We start from the raw sequence: 20319 nt of genomic DNA, 5'->3' as shown, positions 1-20319 counted from the left end.
CTGAGCCGTTCTCCACTCTCTGCTCTGTAGCTGAGCCGTTCTCCACTCTCTCTCTGCTATGTAGCTGTGCAGTTCTCCACTCTCTCTCTCTGCTCTGCAGCTGAGCTGTTCTCCACGCTCTCTCTGCTTTGCAGCTGAGTCGTTCTCCACTCTCTCTCTGTAGCTGAGCCGTTCTCCACTCTCTCTCTGCTCTGTAGCTGATCCATTCTCCACTTTCTCTCTCTGCTCTGTAGCTGAGCTGTTCTCCACTCTCTCTCTCTGTAGCTGAGCCGTTCTCCACTCTCTCTGCTCTGTAGCAGAGTGAGATGTGGAAATAGTACAAAAGGGAAAATAAATGTAAATAAGTGTTGTATTTACAATGGTATTCATTCTTCACTTGAAACCCTTCTGTTCTCTCTCTGCTCTGTAGTTGAACCCTTATACTCTTTTCTGTTCTGTTACTATAAACCCTTCTGGTCTCTCTCTGCTCTGTAGCTATAAACCCTTCTGGTCTCTCTCTGCTCTGTAGCTATAAACCCTTCTGTTCTCTCTCTGCTCTGCTGTGGTGTGTGCTGGCGTCAGAGCGCTCAGTACCTCCCTCGCTCGCTCAATCACTCACTGCTCCTACCGCAGTGGCAGCCTCCCTCCGCTCTGTCCTCCTCCCCCCTCCGCTCTGTCCTCCTCCCCCCCTCCGCTCTGTCCTCCTCTCTCTCACACACAATGCAGCTCAGCAGCACACACAGCCTGGGCTCTTACTCTCCTCATTCATCACCGGTATGGTCGCTCTGTTCTGCTCTTTACCACAGTCGCTGATATAACCTCACCGAGCTACCGCCCAGCCGCTTTCTCACCTTCTCTCTCTCTCCTTCTCACCCTCTCTCCCCTCTCTCTCTCTCTCTCTCTCCCTCTTTCCCACTCCGCTCTCTCTCTCTCTCTCTCTCTGTCTCTCTCCCTCTCTCCCCCACTCCGCACTCTCTCTCTCTCTCTCTCTCTCTCTCTCTCTCCCTCTCTCTGTGTCTCTCTCTCTCTCTCAGAAGGAGTAATGGAGTGGACCACCATGTAGACAGTCTGCAGCCAGAGACAGAAGAGAAGCTAGAAGCTGCAGAATGGGAACATAACATCTGGAGCGGCTCCTTGATTGCTGCCATGAAAAGAAGCGCACTAAGAACAGAAGGGATGTTATTGTCTTGTGGACGGTCCTCTGCTCCTCTCGCTGGTCTAACTTGCTTCTCTTAGTGTTCTCCTGGATGGTCGTGTGGTTACACTGTATTTTCTCCACGTCGCTCACTTATTAAAGGAACTGTCTGTATCTCAAACCGAGGAGATGTTTCGCCCTCTGTCCGTCAGCGGCTGCTGCAGCATCACGGCTCTTTTCTCTCTCTCTGACCTAGAGATCTATCGTCTGGTTTCTCTGGTATCACCGGGCACGTTCCAGTGTCATTCATTCCTCTCTCTCCCTCTCTCTCGCTTTCTCTTTCCCTTTCTTCATTTTAAGAATCTCTCTTTCTCTCAACCTACACGACTCATTGAGTTTTGTTTGTGTCAAGATACTGAGCAGCTAGTCAAGTCACCATGGGGGACCTGACGAACAGTGATTATTACGCTAAGAACCAAGGAAACGATGTCAGCAGTATCCACGAGGGGGCTTTGGGGTCTCGGTCATGGAGCTGCGCGACCTCATGGAGCTGAGAGGCAGCGATGCAGTGGTTAAGATCCAGGAGGAGTACGGGGACATGGACGGGCTCTGTCAACGGCTCAGAACATCACCCACAGAAGGTGAGTCACACGACTTCACACCGCCTCCGGGCTCTCTCACGCTGTGTGTGTGTGTGTGTTTTAATGGCTGTGTGTGTTTTAATGGCTGTGTGTGTGGGGGTGGGTGGGGTGGGGGGGGGTCAAACCCAGCAAGTGTTATAGAGGTGTGTTGTAACACTGGAGAATATGATATTCCCATATGAAGGAGTGCATGACATGTATGAGTTAGTATTAGGTCACTTACACAATGTCTACGACTAAAACGCTATGTCTACAACTAAAACGCTATGTCTACGACTAAAACGCTATGTCTATGATTAAAACGCTATGTCTACGATTAAAACACTATATCTACGACTAAAACGTTATGCCTACGATTAAAACGCTATGTCTACGATTAAAACGCTATGTCTACAACTAAACGCTATGTCTACGACTAAAACGCTATGTCTACAACTAAAACGCTATGTCTACGACTAAAACGCTATGTCTATGATTAAAACGCTATGTCTACGACTAAAACACTATATCTACGATTAAAACGTTATGCCTACGATTAAAACGCTATGTCTACGATTAAAACGCTATGTCTACGATTGCAACACTATGTCTACGATTAAAACGCTATGTCTATGAGTACAAAACCCCTGAGCCACTAAGTCATTTCAACAAGGACTGAAAAACTGGTTGTGTGCTAAAGTAGTGTAGTCCTAAAACACTGGACAGCATAAGCAATGTTATATCGAGTATATAATTTCTGTAACTAGAAGCACAGATTCCAGAAAAGCGTTTGAAAAGCCTGAAGATACTGTTATTTAAACATGTCTTAAAACACAGTACAGCATATCCATCCACTACTGGCACACCCACATGATGTGTACGACACCATGAACACTTAAAACACATTTGAATGACAGTTATGAAATGCCTCCGTGCTGTGGTTAACCCCTTGCCTGACGACCTTCGTGCTGTGGTTAACCCCTTGCCTGACGACCTCCGTGCTGTGGTTAACCCCTTGCCTGACGACCTTCGTGCTGTGGTTAACCCCTTGCCTGACGACCTTCGTGCTGTGGTTAACCCCTTGCCTGAAGAACCTCTGTGCTGTGGTTAACCCTTGCCTGACCTCGTGCTGTGGTTAACCCCTTGCCTGAAGAACCTCAGTGCTGTGGTTAACCCCTTGCCTGAAGAACCTCAGTGCTGTGGTTAACCCCTTGCCTGACGACCTCCGTGCTGTGGTTAACCCCTTGCCTGACGACCTTCGTGCTGTGGTTAACCCCTTGCCTGACGACCTTCGTGCTGTGGTTAACCCCTTGCCTGAAGAACCTCTGTGCTGTGGTTAACCCCTTGCCTGACAACCTCCGTGCTGTGGTTAACCCCTTGCCTGACGACTCAAACTGAATTGTCTTTCTGCTGCATGTTCGCTACGTTCTTCAGTCTGAGACTGACATCGTCGAAGTCGTTTGTGGTGAAGTCAAAAAGAGGGTTGTTGTACAGAACAAAAACATCAGTGATTTGGATGATCTCTAACCAATCAGAGTGTCAAAGCCAATGCTGAATTTTCAAAAACACTGCCCTACCCAAGTGTGTTCCGGCTCTTGGCCAAACACCACAGTTTCTGGGACCAATCAGACGGTCTAGAAATCATAAGGGACGGATCAGATCCAGACTCATTGCGGAGAGAAGAAACTAATGTCCGTCGGCGTTGCATAACGTTTGGCCGGAGCAAGGAGTCTGGCGTGTCACTGCCCCAGGCATGTCACTGCTGCCCCCTGTTAGTGAGCAAGGAGTCTGGGGGGCCAGACATGTCACTGCCCCCTGTTAGTGAGCAAGGAGTCTGGGGGGCCAGGCATGTCACTGCCCCCTGTTAGTGAGCAAGGAGTCTGGGTGGCCAGACATGTCACTGCCCCCTGTTAGTGAGCAAGGAGTCTGGGGGGCCAGACATGTCACTGCCCCCTGTTAGTGAGAAAAGAGTCTGGGTGGCCAGCCAGGTCACTGCCCCCTGTTAGTGAGCAATGAGTCAGGGTGGCCAGGCATGTCACTGCCCCCTGTTAGTGAGCAAGGAGTCTGGGTGACCAGGCATGTCACTGCCCCCTGTTAGTGAGCAAGGAGTCAGGGTGGCCAGGCATGTCACTGCCCCCTGTTAGTGAGCAAGGAGTCTGGGGGGCCAGACATGTCACTGCCCCCTGTTAGTGAGAAAAGAGTCTGGGTGGCCAGCCAGGTCACTGCCCCCTGTTAGTGAGCAATGAGTCAGGGTGGCCAGGCATGTCACTGCCCCCTGTTAGTGAGCAAGGAGTCTGGGTGACCAGGCATGTCACTGCCCCCTGTTAGTGAGCAAGGAGTCAGGGTGGCCAGGCATGTCACTGCCCCCTGTTAGTGAGCAAGGAGTCTGGGGGCCAGGCATGTCACTGCCCCCTGTTAGTAGGCATGTCACTGCCCCCTGAGTGAGCAAGGAGTCTGGGTGGCCAGGCATGTCACTGCCCCCTGTTAGTGAGCAAGGAGTCTGGGTGGCCAGGCATGTCACTGCCCCCTGTTAGTGAGCAAGGAGTCTGGGTGGCCAGGCATGTCACTGCCCCCTGAAAGTGAGCAAGGAGTCTGGGGGCCAGGCATGTCACTGCCCCCTGTTAGTGAGCAAGGAGTCTGCGTGGCCAGGCATGTCACTGCCCCCTGTTAGTGAGCAAGGAGTCTGCGTGGCCAGGCATGTCACTGCCCCCTGTTAGTGAGCAAGGAGTCAGGGTGGCCAGGCATGTCACTGCCCCCTGTTAGTGAGCAAGGAGTCTGGGGGCCAGGCATGTCACTGCCCCCTGTTAGTGAGCAAGGAGTCTGCGTGGCCAGGCATGTCACTGCCCCCTGTTAGTGAGCAAGGAGTCAGGGTGGCCAGGCATGTCACTGCCCCCTGTTAGTGAGCAAGGAGTCTGGGTGACCAGGCATGTCACTGCCCCCTGTTAGTGAGCAAGGAGTCAGGGTGGCCAGGCATGTCACTGCCCCCTGTTAGTGAGCAAGGAGTCTGGGTGGCCAGGCATGTCACTGCCCCCTGTTAGTGAGCAAGGAGTCACTGGTTAGTGACCAGGCATGTCACTGCCCCTGTTAGTGAGCAAGGAGTCTGGGTGACCAGGCATGTCACTGCCCCCTGTTAGTGAGCAAGGAGTCTGGGGGCCAGGCATGTCACTGCCCCCTGTTAGTGAGCAAGGAGTCTGGGGGCCAGGCATGTCACTGCCCCCTGTTAGTGAGCAAGGAGTCAGGGTGGCCAGGCATGTCACTGCCCCCTGTTAGTGAGCAAGGAGTCTGGGTGGCCAGGCATGTCACTGCCCCCTGTTAGTGAGCAAGGAGTCTGGGTGGCCAGGCATGTCACTGCCCCCTGTTAGTGAGCAAGGAGTCTGGGTGGCCAGGCATGTCACTGCCCCCTGTTAGTGAGCAAGGAGTCACTGCCCCCTGTTAGTGATTAAGGAGCGTGGCCAGGCATGTCACTGCCCCCTGTTAGTGAGCAAGGAGTCTGCGTGGCCAGGCATGTCACTGCCCCCTGTTAGTGAGCAAGGAGTCAGGGTGGCCAGGCATGTCACTGCCCCCTGTTAGTGAGCAAGGAGTCTGGGGGCCAGGCATGTCACTGCCCCCTGTTAGTGAGCAAGGAGTCTGCGTGGCCAGGCATGTCACTGCCCCCTGTTAGTGAGCAAGGAGTCTGCGTGGCCAGGCATGTCACTGCCCCCTGTTAGTGAGCAAGGAGTCTGGGGGCCAGGCATGTCACTGCCCCCTGTTAGTGAGCAAGGAGTCTGGGTGGCCAGGCATGTCACTGCCCCCTGTTAGTGAGCAAGGAGTCTGGGGGCCAGGCATGTCACTGCCCCCTGTTAGTGAGCAAGGAGTCTGGGGGGCCAGGCATGTCACTGCCCCCTGTTAGTGAGCAAGGAGTCTGGGTGGCCAGGAAACACTGCCCCTGTTAGTGAGCAGTGACATTGCTTTCGTTAGACATTTTCAGAGCCAGCCACTTCCTCTCGTCCTCTGCCTAGCCAAAGGTCTCTCTAAATTCAATACAAAGGACTTTATTTGCATGGGAAACATATTTAAAAAAAATAATTTTACCTTTATTTAACTAGGCAAGTCAGTTAAGAACAAATTCTTATTCTCAATGATGGCCTAGGAACAGTGGCTTGACTGCCTGTTCAGGGGCAGAACAACATATTTGTACCTTGCCAGCTCAGGGATTTGAACGTGCAACCTTTCTGTTACTAGTCCAACGCTCTAACCACTAGGCTACCTACCACCTCTACACTCTAACCACTAGGCTACGCTGCCGTCCCCCACACATTGCCAAAGCAAGTGAAATAGTTTATTTCACTTTTGATTATTATGTATCAGAAATGAACAGTAAACATTACACACACACGTTTCAAACGAATAAAGACATTTCAAATAACATGTTATGGCTATATACAGTGTTGTAATCATGTGGCGCAGGTGGTGTTTGTAATGCCAGGGTTGGCTGTTCAATTCCCACGGGGAACCAGTATGGAAAAGTACAGAAAATATGTCTGCACACTACTGTCAGGCGCTCTGGATAAAAGCCTCTGCTAAATGACTGAAATGTAAGTAAGAACAGAAATATGTGTTGTATTTATGTAGGAAGTAGAGGATGGGACTAAGCACACACTCCTGAGGAGCCCCTTGTTCAGGGTCAGCATTGTGGAGTTGTTGTTGCCTACCCTTACCACCTGGGGCTGGCCAATCAGGAAATCCAGTTGCAGAGGGAGGTGTTTTTAGTCCCAGGGTCCTTAACTTAGTGATGAGCTTTGAGGGCACTATAGTGTTGAACGCTGAGCTGTCGTCAATGAACAGCATTCTCACGTAGTTACTTCCCCTCTTGTCCAGGTGGGAGTTGGGAGTGAGATTGCATCATCCGTGTATATATTGAGTTGTTTTGCAAATTAGAGTGGGCCTGGGATGATGGTGTTGATTAGTGCCATGACAGCCTTTTAAAGCACTTCATCATTACATATTTGAGTGCTCCAGTGCGATAATAATGTAGTCTGGTTACCTTCGGTACTCTTGGGAACAGGAATAATGGCTTGAAACACGTTGGGATTACAGACTGGTGCAAGGAGAGATTGAAAATGTCTTTGAAGACACCTGCTAACTGTTAACCTGTTTAAACGTTTTGCTCATATCGGCCACGGAGAGTCGAGATCACACAGTCATCTGGAAAAACAGGGGCTTTCACGTAAGGCACAGTGTAATATTCCATGAAGCATAAAAGGTATTTAGCTTGTTCTGGAGCATCTCGTGGTTGAGTTTCCCTTTGTAATCCATTATCCGTCTGCAAGCCCTGCCACATAGGACTAGTGTAGTAGCCGGTGTAATAGAATTACAGCTTCCTCCTATATTGTTCTTTTGAAGGGTTTGATGTCTTGTTTGGGGTCGTAGTGGTATTTCTTGTACGCGTCGATGTCTGTAGACTTTAGCTCAGCACATCTGTTGCCTGTAATCTATGGTTTTCGGTTTGGATACGTTCTTATAGTCGCCGTGGGGACGACATCGTCTATGCAACGTATTGACGAAGCGCATGGCGGTTATGGGGAACTTCTCGATGTTATGGGATGAATCCCGGAACATATCCCAGTCTGTACTAGCAAAACTTCGTCTTCGTCTGACCACTTCCATATTGAACGCATCACTGGTTCTTCCTGTTTGAGCTTTTGTTTGTAATTAGGAAGCAGAATAATGTAGTCATGGTCAGATTTGCCTAAGGGAGAACGAAGCAGTGCCTTGTGGGTAGAATAAAAGTGGTGTATAGCTTTAGCTCCCCTAGTGGCGCAGGAGACAGAAAGTGAGGTAGGACGGTTTTATGTCTCACAGGGTGAAAGTCTCAACCCACCAGAAACGCTGCCTCTGGGTGAGCGGTTTCGTTTTGTTTATGGCTCCATACAGTTCGTTGAGTGCCAGAGTGGTGTTGGCTTGTGGGAGGAATGTAGACATCCGTGAAAATTACAGATGAGAACCCTCTTGGTAGATAACAGGGTCTACAGTTTACCATGAGGTATTCTATATCAGGTAGAGGTCTACAGTTTACCATGAGGTATTCTATATCAGGTAGTCTACAGTTTACCATGAGGATTCTATATCAGGTAGAGGTCTACAGTTTACCATGAGGTATTCTATATCAGGTAGATTAAAGGGTCTATAGTTTACCATGAGATATTCTATATCAGGTAGAGGTCTACAGTTTACCATGAGGCATTCTATATCAGGTAGATTAAAGGGTCTACAGTTTACCATGAGGTATTCTATATCAGGTAGAGGTCTACAGTTTACCATGAGGTATTCTATATCAGGTAGAGGTCTACAGTTTACCATGAGGTATTCTATATCAGGTAGAGGTCTACAGTTTACCATGAGGCATTCTATATCAGGTAGAGGTCTACAGTTTACCATGAGGTATTCTATATCAGGTAGAGGTCTACAGTTTACCATGAGGTATTCTATATCAGGTAGATTAAAGGGTCTACAGTTTACCATGAGGTATTCTATATCAGGTAGATTAAAGGGTCTACAGTTTACCATGAGGTATTCTATATCAGGTAGAGGTCTATAGTTTACCATGAGGCATTCTATATCAGGTAGATTAAAGGGTCTACAGTTTACCATGAGATATTCTATATCAGGTAGAGGTCTATAGTTTACCATGAGGCATTCTATATCAGGTAGAGGTCTACAGTTTACCATGAGGTATTCTATATCAGGTAGAGGTCTACAGTTTACCATGAGGTATTCTATATCAGGTAGATTAAAGGGTCTATAGTTTACCATGAGGCATTCTATATCAGGTAGAGTCTACAGTTTACCATGAGGTATTCTATATCAGGTAGATTAAAGGGTCTACAGTTTACCATGAGGCATTCTATATCAGGTAGATTAAAGGGTCTACAGTTTACCATGAGGTATTCTATATCAGGTAGAGGTCTACAGTTTACCATGAGGCATTCTATATCAGGTAGAGGTCTACAGTTTACCATGAGGCATTCTATATCAGGTAGAGGTCTACAGTTTACCATGAGGTATTCTATATCAGGTAGAGGTCTACAGTTTACCATGAGGCATTCTATATCAGGTAGATTAAAGGGTCTACAGTTTACCATGAGGTATTCTATATATGGTCGAGGTCTACAGTTTACCATGAGGTATTCTATATCAGGTAGAGGTCTACAGTTTACCATGAGGTATTCTATATCAGGTAGATTAAAGGGTCTACAGTTTACCATGAGGTATTCTATATCAGGTAGATTAAAGGTCTACAGTTTACCATGAGGTATTCTACATCAGGTAGAGGTCTACAGTTTACCATGAGGTATTCTATATCAGGTAGAGGCAGTTTACCATGAGGTATTCTACATCAGGTAGAGGTCTACAGTTTACCATGAGGTATTCTATATCAGGTAGAGGTCTACAGTTTACCATGAGGTATTCTATATCAGGTAGAGGTCTATAGTTTACCATGAGGCATTCTATATCAGGTAGATTAAAGGGTCTACAGTTTACCATGAGGTATTCTATATCAGGTAGAGGGTCTACAGTTTACCATGAGGTATTCTATATCAGGTAGAGGGTCTATAGTTTACCATGAGGTATTCTATATCAGGTAGAGGTCACAAATCTATGAGGTTTCTATATCAAATAGGTTTACCATGAGCATTCATCAGGTTGTTATTTATGATAATATCAGGTAGATTAAAGGGTCTCCAGTTTCCAGTATTCCCCAGGTAGAGCTACAGTTTACCAGATGTTGCCCTATCTAGATTCAGGGTCTACAGTTTACCATGAGGTATTCTATATCAGGTAGAGCATGTTTACCATGAGGTATTCTATATCAGGTAGATTAAAGGGTCTACAGTTTACCATGAGATATTCTATATCAGGTAGAGGTCCTACAGTCCAGGTTACCATGAGGTATTCTATATCAGGTAGAGGCTACAGTTTCCATGAGATACCAGGTGATAATCTACAGTTTACCATGTTGTGTCCTCCAGCTCTCATCTACACTCCACCAGTGATAGTATTCTATATCAGGTAGAGGTCTACAGTGTCCTGAGTATTCTATATCAGGTAGACTCCACCAGTGAGGTATGCTATCCAGGTAGAGGTCATAGTTTACCATGTACCCTATATCAGGTAGATTAAAGGGTCCAGTTTACCATAGTATTCTATATCAGCCCAGATTAAAAGGGTCCCAGTCCTCCAGCCCAGGCATTCCACCAGTGATAGATGCTACAGACCATGAGTTGTCCTGTCCTCCAGCTCTACAGTTTACCATCAACTCCACCAGGTGAGGTCTACAGTTTACCATGAGATATTCTATATATGGTGAGCAAAATCTAGAGCTTTCCTTCAAATCTCAGCAGCACATCACTTGTTATTTATGATAAGCTCATGTATCTCACTGTACCTTTCCAGCTCCTCAGCTACTCCATCCCCCAGTGTAAATATAGATCACTATATAGCAAAGTTGGGTCCTGGTCCTCCAGATGTTCAACTTCCACCAGTCATAGATGTCTACTAGAGCATGTTGTCCTGTCCTCCAGCCCTCATCAACTCCACCAGTGATAGATGCTATAGAGCATGTTGTCCTGTCCTCCAGCTCTCAGCTCACTCCACCGGTGTGGTTATGCGTATGTTTGTGTTTGTGGTTAGCGGGCCCTGTATGTGGTGGTGATGCATTCCATTAAGCCATATGTTGTGACCACAGAAATATGATCTGGGTTATTCTCCTGACATGTAAACCAATCTGTCAACATGCTTGGTCTCCAATTGGGTCCTGACTGTTTTTTCTAGTGTATCCCTTAGTACTGAGACCTAGTAGGTATGCCCTCCAGGCCACTCCACCCCAACCCACCCCAGCCCACCCCAGCCCAGCCCAGCCCAGCTCACCCCATCTCAGCCCAGCTCACCCCACCCCAGTTCATTCCAGCCCAGCTCACCCATCCCAGCTCACAGCCCAGCTCACCCCACCCCAGTTCACCCCAGCCCAGCTCAGCTCCCCACCCCAGTTCACCCTAGCTCAGCTCACCCAAGCCCAGCTCACCCCAGCCCAGCTCAGCTCACCCCAGCCCAGCTCACCCCAGCCCAGCTCACCCCACCCCAGCCCAGCCCAGCCCACCTCAGCTCAGCTCACCCACCCCAGCTCACCCCACCCCAGTTCACCCCAGCTCAGCTCACCCAAGCTCAGCTCACCCAACCCCAGCTCAGCTCAGCTCACCCCACCCCAGCTCAGCTCACCCCAGCTCAGCTCACCCTAGCCCAGCTCACCCCAGTCCAGCTCACCCCACCCCAGTTCACCCCAGCCACCCACCCAGTTCAGCTCAGCCCAGCTCACCCAAACCCAGCTCAGCTCAGCTCACCCCACCCCAGTTAACCCCAGCTCAGCTCACCCCAGCCCAGCTCATCCCAGCCCAGTTCACCCCACCCAAGCCCAGTTCACCCCAGCCCAGCTCACCCCAGTTCCCAGCTCACCCCAGTCCAGCTCACCCCAGCCCAGCTCATCCCAGCCCAGTTCACCCCAGTCCAGCTCACCCCAGCCCAGCTCATTTTTCAGTCCCTCATCCCAGCCCAGTTCACCCCAGTCCAGCTCACCCCAGCCCAGCCCACCCCAGCCCAGCCCTCACCCCAGCCCAGCTCACCCCATCCCAGCCCAGCCCCACCCCAGCCCAGCTCACCCCATCCCAGCCCAGTTCACCCCAGCCCAGCTCACCACCGTCCAGCTCACCCCAGCCCAGCTCACCCCAGCCCAGTTCACCCCAGCCCAGTTCACCCCAGCCCAGCTCACCCCAGATTTTTCCCATCTCACCCCATCCCAGCCCCACCCCAGCCCAGCTCACCACCGTTCCAGTTCACCCCATCCAGCTCACCCCAATAAAACAGCCCACAGCCCAGCTCACCCCAGCCCAGCTCACCCCATCCCAGCCCAGTTCACCCCAGCCCAGCTCACCACCGTCCAGTTCACCCCAGCCCAGCTCACCACCGTCCAGCTCACCCCAGCCCAGCCCACCCCAGTCCAGCTCACCCCAGCCCAGCCCACCCCAGCCCAGCTCACCCCATAAGAAGCCCAGTAGTCATTATAGCCCAGCTCACCCCGTCCAGTTCATTAACCCCAGCCCAGCTCTAGTATTGCCAGTGTCCAGCTCACCCCAGCCCAGCCCACCCCATCCAGCTCACCCCAGCCCAGCCCACTCCCAGTCCAGCTCACATATTGAAAAGCCAGCCCAGCCCAACCAGTCCAGCTCACCCCAGCCCAGCCCAATCTCAGGAGTTGATAGGCCAGCTCACCCCAGCCCAGTTCACCCCAGCCCAGTTCACCCCAGCCCAGCCCACCCCAGCCCAGTCACCCTATCAAATAGCAAATCAGCTTAATTACCCCATCCCAACCCAGCTCGACCCTCAGTCATTAATAGTCAACCCCAGCCCAGCTCACCCAAAGTGAAATAGCCCAGTATTTTATCACGGATGGCCCAGTCAAAATATTCCCACCCCACCTTCACCCCCAGTCCAGTTCACCCCAGCCCAGCTCACCCCAGCCCAGTTCACCCCAGCCCAGTGACACAAGTCCAGTTGATAGTCCAGCTAACCCCAGCCCAGCTCTGATTTTAAGAAAGGCATTGAGTGGTCAGGCTCACCCCACCCCATTATATCACAGACACCAGTTAACCCCAGTCCAGCTCACCCCATCCCAGCCCAGCTCAGGTGGTCCCAGCTGACCAGTTCACCCCAGTTGCCAGATTCACCCCAGCCCAGCTCAATCCCAGTCCAGCTCACCCCAGCCCAGCTCACCCACAGTCCAGCGTCACCCCAGGTAATCAGCCCAGCTCACCCCAGCCCAGCTCACCCCAGCCCAGCTCATCCCAGCCCAGTTCACCCCAGCCCCCACCCTCCAGCCCAGTTCAATCCCAGCCCAGCTCACCCCTCCCAGCTCACCCCAGTCCCAGCTCTCCCAGTCCAGCTCACTCCCAGCCCAGCTCACCCCAGTTCAGCTCACCCCACCCCAGCTCACCCCAACCCAGTTCACCCCAGCCCAGCTCCCAGCCCAGTTCACCCCATCCAGCTCACCCCACTCCAGTTCACCCCAGTCCCCTCACCCCAGTCCAGCTCACCCCATCCCAGCTCACCCCAGTTCACCCCCCCCAGCTCTCCCCACCCAGTTCACCCCAGCCCAGCTCTCCCCAGCCCAGCTCACCCCAGCCCAGCTCACAGCCCATCCCAGCCCAGCTCACCCCAGCCCAGCTCACCCCAGTCCAGCTCACATCCCAGCCCAGCATTACACCCCAGCCCAGCTCACCCCAGTCCAGCCATCCCAGCCCAGTTCACCCCAGCCCAGACTCAGTGCCCCAGTCTCCAGTTCACCCCAGCCCAGTGTGTTCAGTGTGGTGGCCCAGCCCAGTTCACCCCAGCCCAGCTCACAGTGTGTTGCCCAGCTCAGGCCCCAGCCCAGTTCACCCCAGTTCAGCTCACCCCATCCCAGCCCAGTGTGCTCACCCCAGTCCAGCTGGACCCCAGTCCAGTTCACCCCAGCCCAGTTCACAGTGTTCAGTGTGTTGGACCAGCCCAGCTCACCCCAGTCCAGCTCACAGTGTGTTCCCATCCCAGCTGGACAGTTCACCCCAGTTCAGTGTCCATCCCAGCCCAGTCACCCCAGTCCAGTGTGGTGGCACCCCAGTCCAGCTCACCCCAGCCCAGCTCACCCCAGCCCAGCTCACCCCAGCACTTAGATAAAGTGGTTGGACAGTGTGTTGGACAGTGTTCTTCAGTGCTGTCCCCATAGGATAACCATTTTTGGTTTCAGATAGAACAGTTTGGTTCCAGGTGGAGAATCGTGTTGGATTCTACCTGGAACTATCTTTGGAAAGGGATCTATATGGAACCTAAGAAGGGTTTTGGACCTGGAACAAAAAAAAGGGTTCTTTAAAGGATTTTCAGTGTGAGGACAGCCGATGAAACAGTTTTAGGTTCTAGATAGTGTGTTTTTTTATCTAAGAGTGTAGCACCACACCTGTCCCACCTAAGTGTGGTGGATAACCACATATACAGTGTGTATAACCATCATAGTGCTTCAGACTGGTCTCATAGACTCCACGTAACAGTGTGTGGACATCGAAAATGGCACAGACTTATTTTTCAGTCTCATTACTGAAATCTATTTCCCTTGCCCAAAAATGTTTATCTTTATGAGTTTGTCTGTTTTAGTTTTTATTTTATCCATAACTGTTATAGAGGTCTACTGTCCTCCCAAGTTAAGTAGTTTGTTGTCTTGTTTTATTAAATCAGAAGTTATTATCCTGGGTGACCTAAATTACTGTTGGGGAAATTCGGTGAGGAGAAGGCTTCAGACATCTAAAATATGTGTAATGATCTGACCCAGCTGGTGACTAAGTTTACATGGCCCAACCTAAAGACCCTTCAAAGTCAACTCTGATTCATCTTATTTTAACAAATACACCAGTGAAATATGTTTCTACTAGAGGTCGAACGATTATGATTTTTCAATGCGATACCGATATCGGATTATTGGAGGACCAAAAAGCTTATACCAATAAAGAAGGGAGAGAATGGGAAGCGGGAGAGGAACATTTTTGTTGTTGTTGTAATAATAATAAAATAATAAAAAATAAAATAAAAATTATTTGTAATAATGACAATTACAACAATACTGAATGAACACTTATTTTAACTTAATATAATACATCATTAAAATCAATTTAGCCTCAAATAAATAATGAAACATGGGGAAGACGGGGGTTTAAATAATGCGGGAGAGGAGAGAGGAAAAACAAAGTGTTGGAGAAGAAAGGGAGAAAGGGCAAGGGGATGTGAGAGGGATGTAAGAAAGCTAACGTTTCAGTTCTTGCTCAGAACATGAGAACATATGAAAGTTGGTGATTCCTTCTAACATGAGTCTTCAATATTCCCAGGGGTAAGAAGTTTTAGGTTGTAGTTATTATAGGAAGCTTGGTTACAGGACTATTTCTCCCTATACCATTTGTATTTCATTAACCTTTGACTATTGGAGGGGAGAGACGGTTCTTATAGGCACTTTAGTATTGCCAGTGGAACAGTATGAAGGGCTTCCTTCCCTCAGTGGGAAGGGTTCCTGACGGGCTTCCTACAGTGGAACCAGGAACACATCGATCAGTGGAACAGCAACCTATCAGTGGAAGAGCACGGGAGAGGCGTTACCCATGCAGAGCAAGGGAACAACTACTTCCAAGTCTTAGTGACGCCCTTGGAATCAGTGGAATTAGCGCGGGCCTTCCCTTACTAACTAGCTAGCCATTTCACAGTGGAAGGGTTCACCAGCCTAATCAGTGGAGGAGTTGATAGGCTTGACTATCAGTAACCAGCCCTTCCCACTATCAGTGGAAGAGCTGCTGGTACTATCAGTGGAATGATTCCCTTACTATCAGTGGAGCCTGCTGGGCCCTTCCCTTACTATCAGTCAGGGTCAGACTGCTCTATCAAATATCAAATCATAGACTTAATTACAACATAATAACACACAGAAATACGAGCCCTTCCAAGTCATTAATATGGCCGAATCCAGTGGAAACTATCATCCCGAAATCAAAATGTTTACGGGCCCTTCCCTTTCAGTGGAAATATGGAACCGCTCCTTCCCTTATATTAGTGGAACGGATGGCATCCACTATCAGTCAAAATATTCCTGTTACACACAACCTTACTATCAGTGGAAGGGTTTATGTCATAATTACGTAAATTCCTGGCCCTTCCCTGACTATCAGTGGAAGGGTTCCTGACGGGCCTTCCCAAAGTGGAAGGGTTGCCCATATCCCCTAATCAGTGGAAGGGTTCCTGCATTCAATGGAACGCAAGAGAAGGTTCTGACGGGCCCAATTTACTATCAGTGGTTGACGGGCCCTTGCCTTACTATCAGTGGAATACGGGCCCTTCCCTTACTATAAAGGGTTATGCAGGCCTTTAAAAAATATATACTATCAGTGGAAGGGTTCCTGACGGGCCCTTCCCTTACTAAGAAAGGCCATTGATTACTATCAGTGGTTAGGTACTATCAGTGGAGCAACGACTACAGTGGAAGGGCACCGCTTCCGATTATATCAGTGGCAGGACACGCCCTTAGTTAATCTAGTAATATCATCAACCATGTGTAGGGGTTAACTAGTGATTATACTATCAGTGGTGGTCAGTAGAAGGGTTCCTGCGGGCCCTTAGTTTCCTGACGAACCCCTTCCCTTACTATCAGTGGAACCCTTCCCTTACTATCAGTGGAAGGGGCCCTTCCCTTACTATCAGTGGAAAGAGGGCCCTTCCCTTACTATCAGTGGAAGGGTTCCAGGCCCCTTCCTGAATCAGTGGAAGGGTTCCTGACAAGGTCCCTTACTATCAGTGGAAGGGTTCCTTCTGCCCTTCCCTGAATCAGTGGCAGTTAACCCACTGTTCCTAGGCCTTCATCACTAGAGTGGAAGGGTTCCAGTTTGTATGTGGAAGGGGGGGCCCCTTCCTTACTATCAGTGGAAGACAGGCCCTTCCTTACTATCAGTGGAAGGGTTCATTGGCCCTTCCCTTACTATCAGTGGAAGGGTTCCTGACAGTTTGACTATGATGGAAGGGCAGTATCCTTACTATCAGTGGAAGGGTCTGTTCCCTTACTATTACTGTGTCTATTCGGCCCTTCCCTTACTATCAGTGGAAGGGTTCCCTCCCTTCCCTTACCAGTGGAAGGGTTCCCCGGCCCTTCCCTTACTATCAGTGGAAGGGTCCCTGACGGGCCCTCCCTACTATCAGTGGAAGGGGTTCCCTCCCTCCCTCCCTCAGTGGAAGGGTTCCTCCGGGCCCTTCCCTCTATCAGTCCCTCCCTCCCTTACCCTCCCTCCCTCCAGTGGAAGGGTCCCTCCGGCCCTCCCTACTATCAGTGTTCCTCCCCTTCCTGTCATCCTGTCTCTTCACACGGCCCTTCCCTTACCCAGTGGAAGGGTCTCCCTGACGGCCCTCCCCTTACTATCAGTGGAAGGGTTCCTGACTGGCCCTTCCCTTCTATCAGTGGAAAGAGGTTCCTCCTGGGCCCTTCTGTCTCTCTGTCCCTCCATCCCCCCTCCTCTGCTCTCCTTTTCTATTTCTGGTTGATGGCCTTCCTACATCTCACCGGAGAACACATCCTACATTAAACATACTATTTCCTTTAGACTGGGCCCTTCCTTACTAAGTGGAAGGGCCTAGCCCTTCCCTTTACATCCCAGCCTAGAACCCTATATCCCAGCCTAGAACCCTACTATCCCAGCCTAGAACATTACATCCCAGCCGAGCCCTTCCCTTACTATCAGAGAGAGAGAGTCTAGATGAGGTTCAAGACGGCCCTTCCTTACACAGAGAGAGACGGGACCCCTTACTATCAGTGGAAGGCTAGACCCCTTCCCTTTACTAGTGCGTGGCTGGCAGGTCTTACTATCAGAGTGTGCCTTGGACAGTGAAGGGTGGCATAGAAGTGTGTTGGACAGTGGTGGTGGCACAGAGTGTGTTGGACAGTGTGTTGGACAGTGTGGAAGGGTTCATAGAGTTTGTCAGTGGACAGTGTGTTGGACTTACTGTGGTGGAAGGGTGGAGGGCCCTTCCTTACTATCAGTGGAAGTGTTGGACGGGCCCTTCCTTACTATCAGTGGAAGGGTTCCACGGGCCCTTCCTTACTATCAGTGGAAGGGCACAGAGGGCCCTTTGGACAGTGGAAGGGTGGCCCTTCCCTTACTATCAGTGGAAGTGTTTGGCCCTTCCCTTACTACAGTGGTGGTGGACAGTGCCCTTCCCTGACTATCAGTGTGGTTCCTGTGGTGGCTACAGTGGAGGTGTTGGACAGTGTGTTGGACAGTGGTGGTTGGACAGTGTCCTTACTATCAGTGGAAGGGTTCTGCACAGGGCCCCTTCCCTTGGATCAGTGAAGGGTTCACAGAGGTTTGACAGTGTGGTGGACAGTGTTCCTGACGGGCCCTTCCCCACAGAGTGGTGGTTGGACAGTGTCCCTTGGACAGTGTGGTGGACTGAGTGTCCCTGACTATCAGTGTGGTTGGACAGTGTGGTTACTACAGTGGTGTGTTCCTGACAGTGTGGTGGACAGTGTGGTGGAAGGGTTTGACAGTGTTCCTTACAGTGTGGTGGCACAGAGTGTGTTGGACAGTGTCAGTGGACAGGGTTCCTACGGGCCCTTCCCTTGGACAGTGTGTTGGACAGTGTGTTGGACAGTGTGGTGGACAGCCCTTCCTTGGACAGTGTGGTGGACAGTGTGGTGGAAGTGTGTTGGACTTCCCTTTACTATCAGTGGACAGTGTGGTTACTATCAGTGGAAGGGTGTGTTGGGCCACACTATCAGTGGAAGGTGGGACTTTATCAGTGGACAGTGTGGTGGCCCTTCCCTTACTATCAGTGGAAGGGTTTGGCCCTTCCCTTACTATCAGTGGTGGACAGGCCCTGTCCCTTGGACTAGTGTGGAAGGGTTCCTGAGAGTGTTTGGACAGTGTGGTGGCACAGAGTGTGTTGACAGTATGGTGGAAGGGTCCTGACGGTCCAGAGCGTGTCAGTGGACAGTGTGGTGCGGGCCCTTCCCTTACTATCAGTGGAAGGGTTCCTGGACAGGGTGTCCCTTACTATGTGGTGGACAGTGTGCCCTTCCCTTACTATCAGTGGAAGGGTTTGGACAGTGTGTGGAAGGGTTCTGACGGGCCCTTCCCTTACTATCAGTGTGCCCTTTGGACAGTGTTCCCTGGCACAGTGGAGTGTGTTGGACAGTGTGGTACTATCAGTGGAAGGGTGGACAGTGGTTACTATCAGTGGAAGGGTTGGAGAGCCCTTGTTGGACAGTGTGGTGGCTTACTAGAGTGGAAGGGTTCCAGACGGGCCCTTCCCTTACTATCAGTGGAAGGGCACAGAGTGTTCCCTGGACAGTGGTGGTGGCACAGAGCCCTTTGGACAGTGTGTTCCTGGACAGAGTGTGTTGGACAGTGTTTGGACTTACTATCAGTTGGACAGTGTGTGGCGGGCCCAGTGTTACTATCAGTGGGTGGCACAGAGTGTGTTACTATCAGTGTGTTGGCCCTTCCCTTACTATCAGTGGTGGTGGACTTAGTGTGGTGGCACAGAGTGCCCCTTCCCTTTTGTGGAAGGGCGTTGACAGGTGGAAGGCTGGCGGGCCTTCCCTTACTATCAGTGGAAGGGTCAGTGAAGTATGACATCAGTGATTCATCGCCCTTCCGTACTATCAGTGGATGTATGTCCCACTATGGTGAGAAGGTTCTGAGCTTGGCGCTATCAGGGTGGTTCTCAGCCCTTCCCTTACTATCAGTGGAAGTCACGCCCTTCCCTCTTTACTATCAGTGGAACAGCCCTTCCTTACTATCAGTGGAGCTGCCTGGCCCTTGAGTTAACTATCAGTGGAGGATGTCTGCTGGTGTAGTGGAGAAATGGAGAGGAGAGGACTATCAGTGGGAGGGGACGGGCCCTTCCCTTACTATCAGTGGAAGAGCAGACGGGACTATCAGTGGAAGGGAGACGGGGATCAGTGGAAGGGAGACGGGAGAGTGGAAGGGGAGCCCTTCCCTTACTATCAGTGGAGAGGAGACGGGCCCTTCCCTTACTATCAGTGGAAGGGGAGGGCCCTTCCTTACTATCAGGGAAGGGACGGGAGAGGACTATCAGTGGAAGGGGGGAGTGGAGGGGGGGCCTTCCCTTACTATCAGGAGATGGAGGCCGGGGAGACTATCAGTGGAAGGGTTCCTGAAGGGCCCTTCCCTTACTATCAGTGGAAGGGTTCCTGACGGGAGGGAGAGGAAGGGGACGGGCCCTTCCCTTACTATCAGTGGAAGGGGAGATGGGCCCTTCCCTTAGATCAGTGGAAGGGAGACGGGCCCTTCCCTTACTATCAGTGGAAGAGGAGACGGCCCTTCCCTTACTATCAGTGGAAGGGTTCCTGAGACGGGCCCTTCCTTACTATCAGTGGAAGAAGGTTCTGAGACGGACTATCAGTGGAAGAGTTCCTGACGGACTATCAGTGGAAGGGTTCCTGACTGGCCCTTCCCTTACTATCAGTGGAAGACGGGCCCTTCCTTACTATCAGTGGAAGGGTTCCTGACGGGCCCTTCCCTTACTATCAGTGGAGGGAGACGGGACTATCAGTGGAAGGGGAGACGGGACTATCAGTGGAAGACGGGACTATCAGTGGGGGAGACGGCCCTTCCCTTACTATCAGTGGAAGGGAGACGGGCCCTTCCCTTACTATCAGTGGAAGTTCCTGGCGGGCCCTTCCCTTACTATCAGTGGAAGGAGACGGGAGACTATCAGTGGAAGGGAGCGGGCCTTCCCTTACTATCAGTGGAAGGGTTCCCTGACGGGACTATCAGTGGAAGGGTTCCTGACGGGCCCTTCCCTTACTATCAGTGGAAGGGAGACGGGCCCTTCCTTACTATCAGTGGAAGGAGACGGGCCCTTCCCTTACTATCAGTGGAAGGGAGAGGGCCTTCCCTTACTATCAGTGGAAGGGAGACGGGCCCTTCCCCTGACTATCAGTGGAAGGGGAGAGACGGGCCCTTCCCTTACTATCAG

General features: G+C 50.9%; 1 pseudogene; it reads left to right on the top strand.

The window, feature by feature from the left end:
* The first annotated feature begins 679 nt into the window (after nt 1-679).
* Nucleotides 680-20319, top strand: part of LOC135540434 (plasma membrane calcium-transporting ATPase 2-like) — a 239611-nt pseudogene continuing 219971 nt past the window's right edge.

The sequence above is a fragment of the Oncorhynchus masou genome, chromosome 5 (genome assembly GCF_036934945.1).
Source record: "Oncorhynchus masou masou isolate Uvic2021 chromosome 5, UVic_Omas_1.1, whole genome shotgun sequence".
In the NCBI taxonomy this organism is placed as follows: Eukaryota; Metazoa; Chordata; class Actinopteri; order Salmoniformes; family Salmonidae; genus Oncorhynchus; species Oncorhynchus masou.
This window is presented reverse-complemented; position numbering and strand designations above follow the sequence as displayed.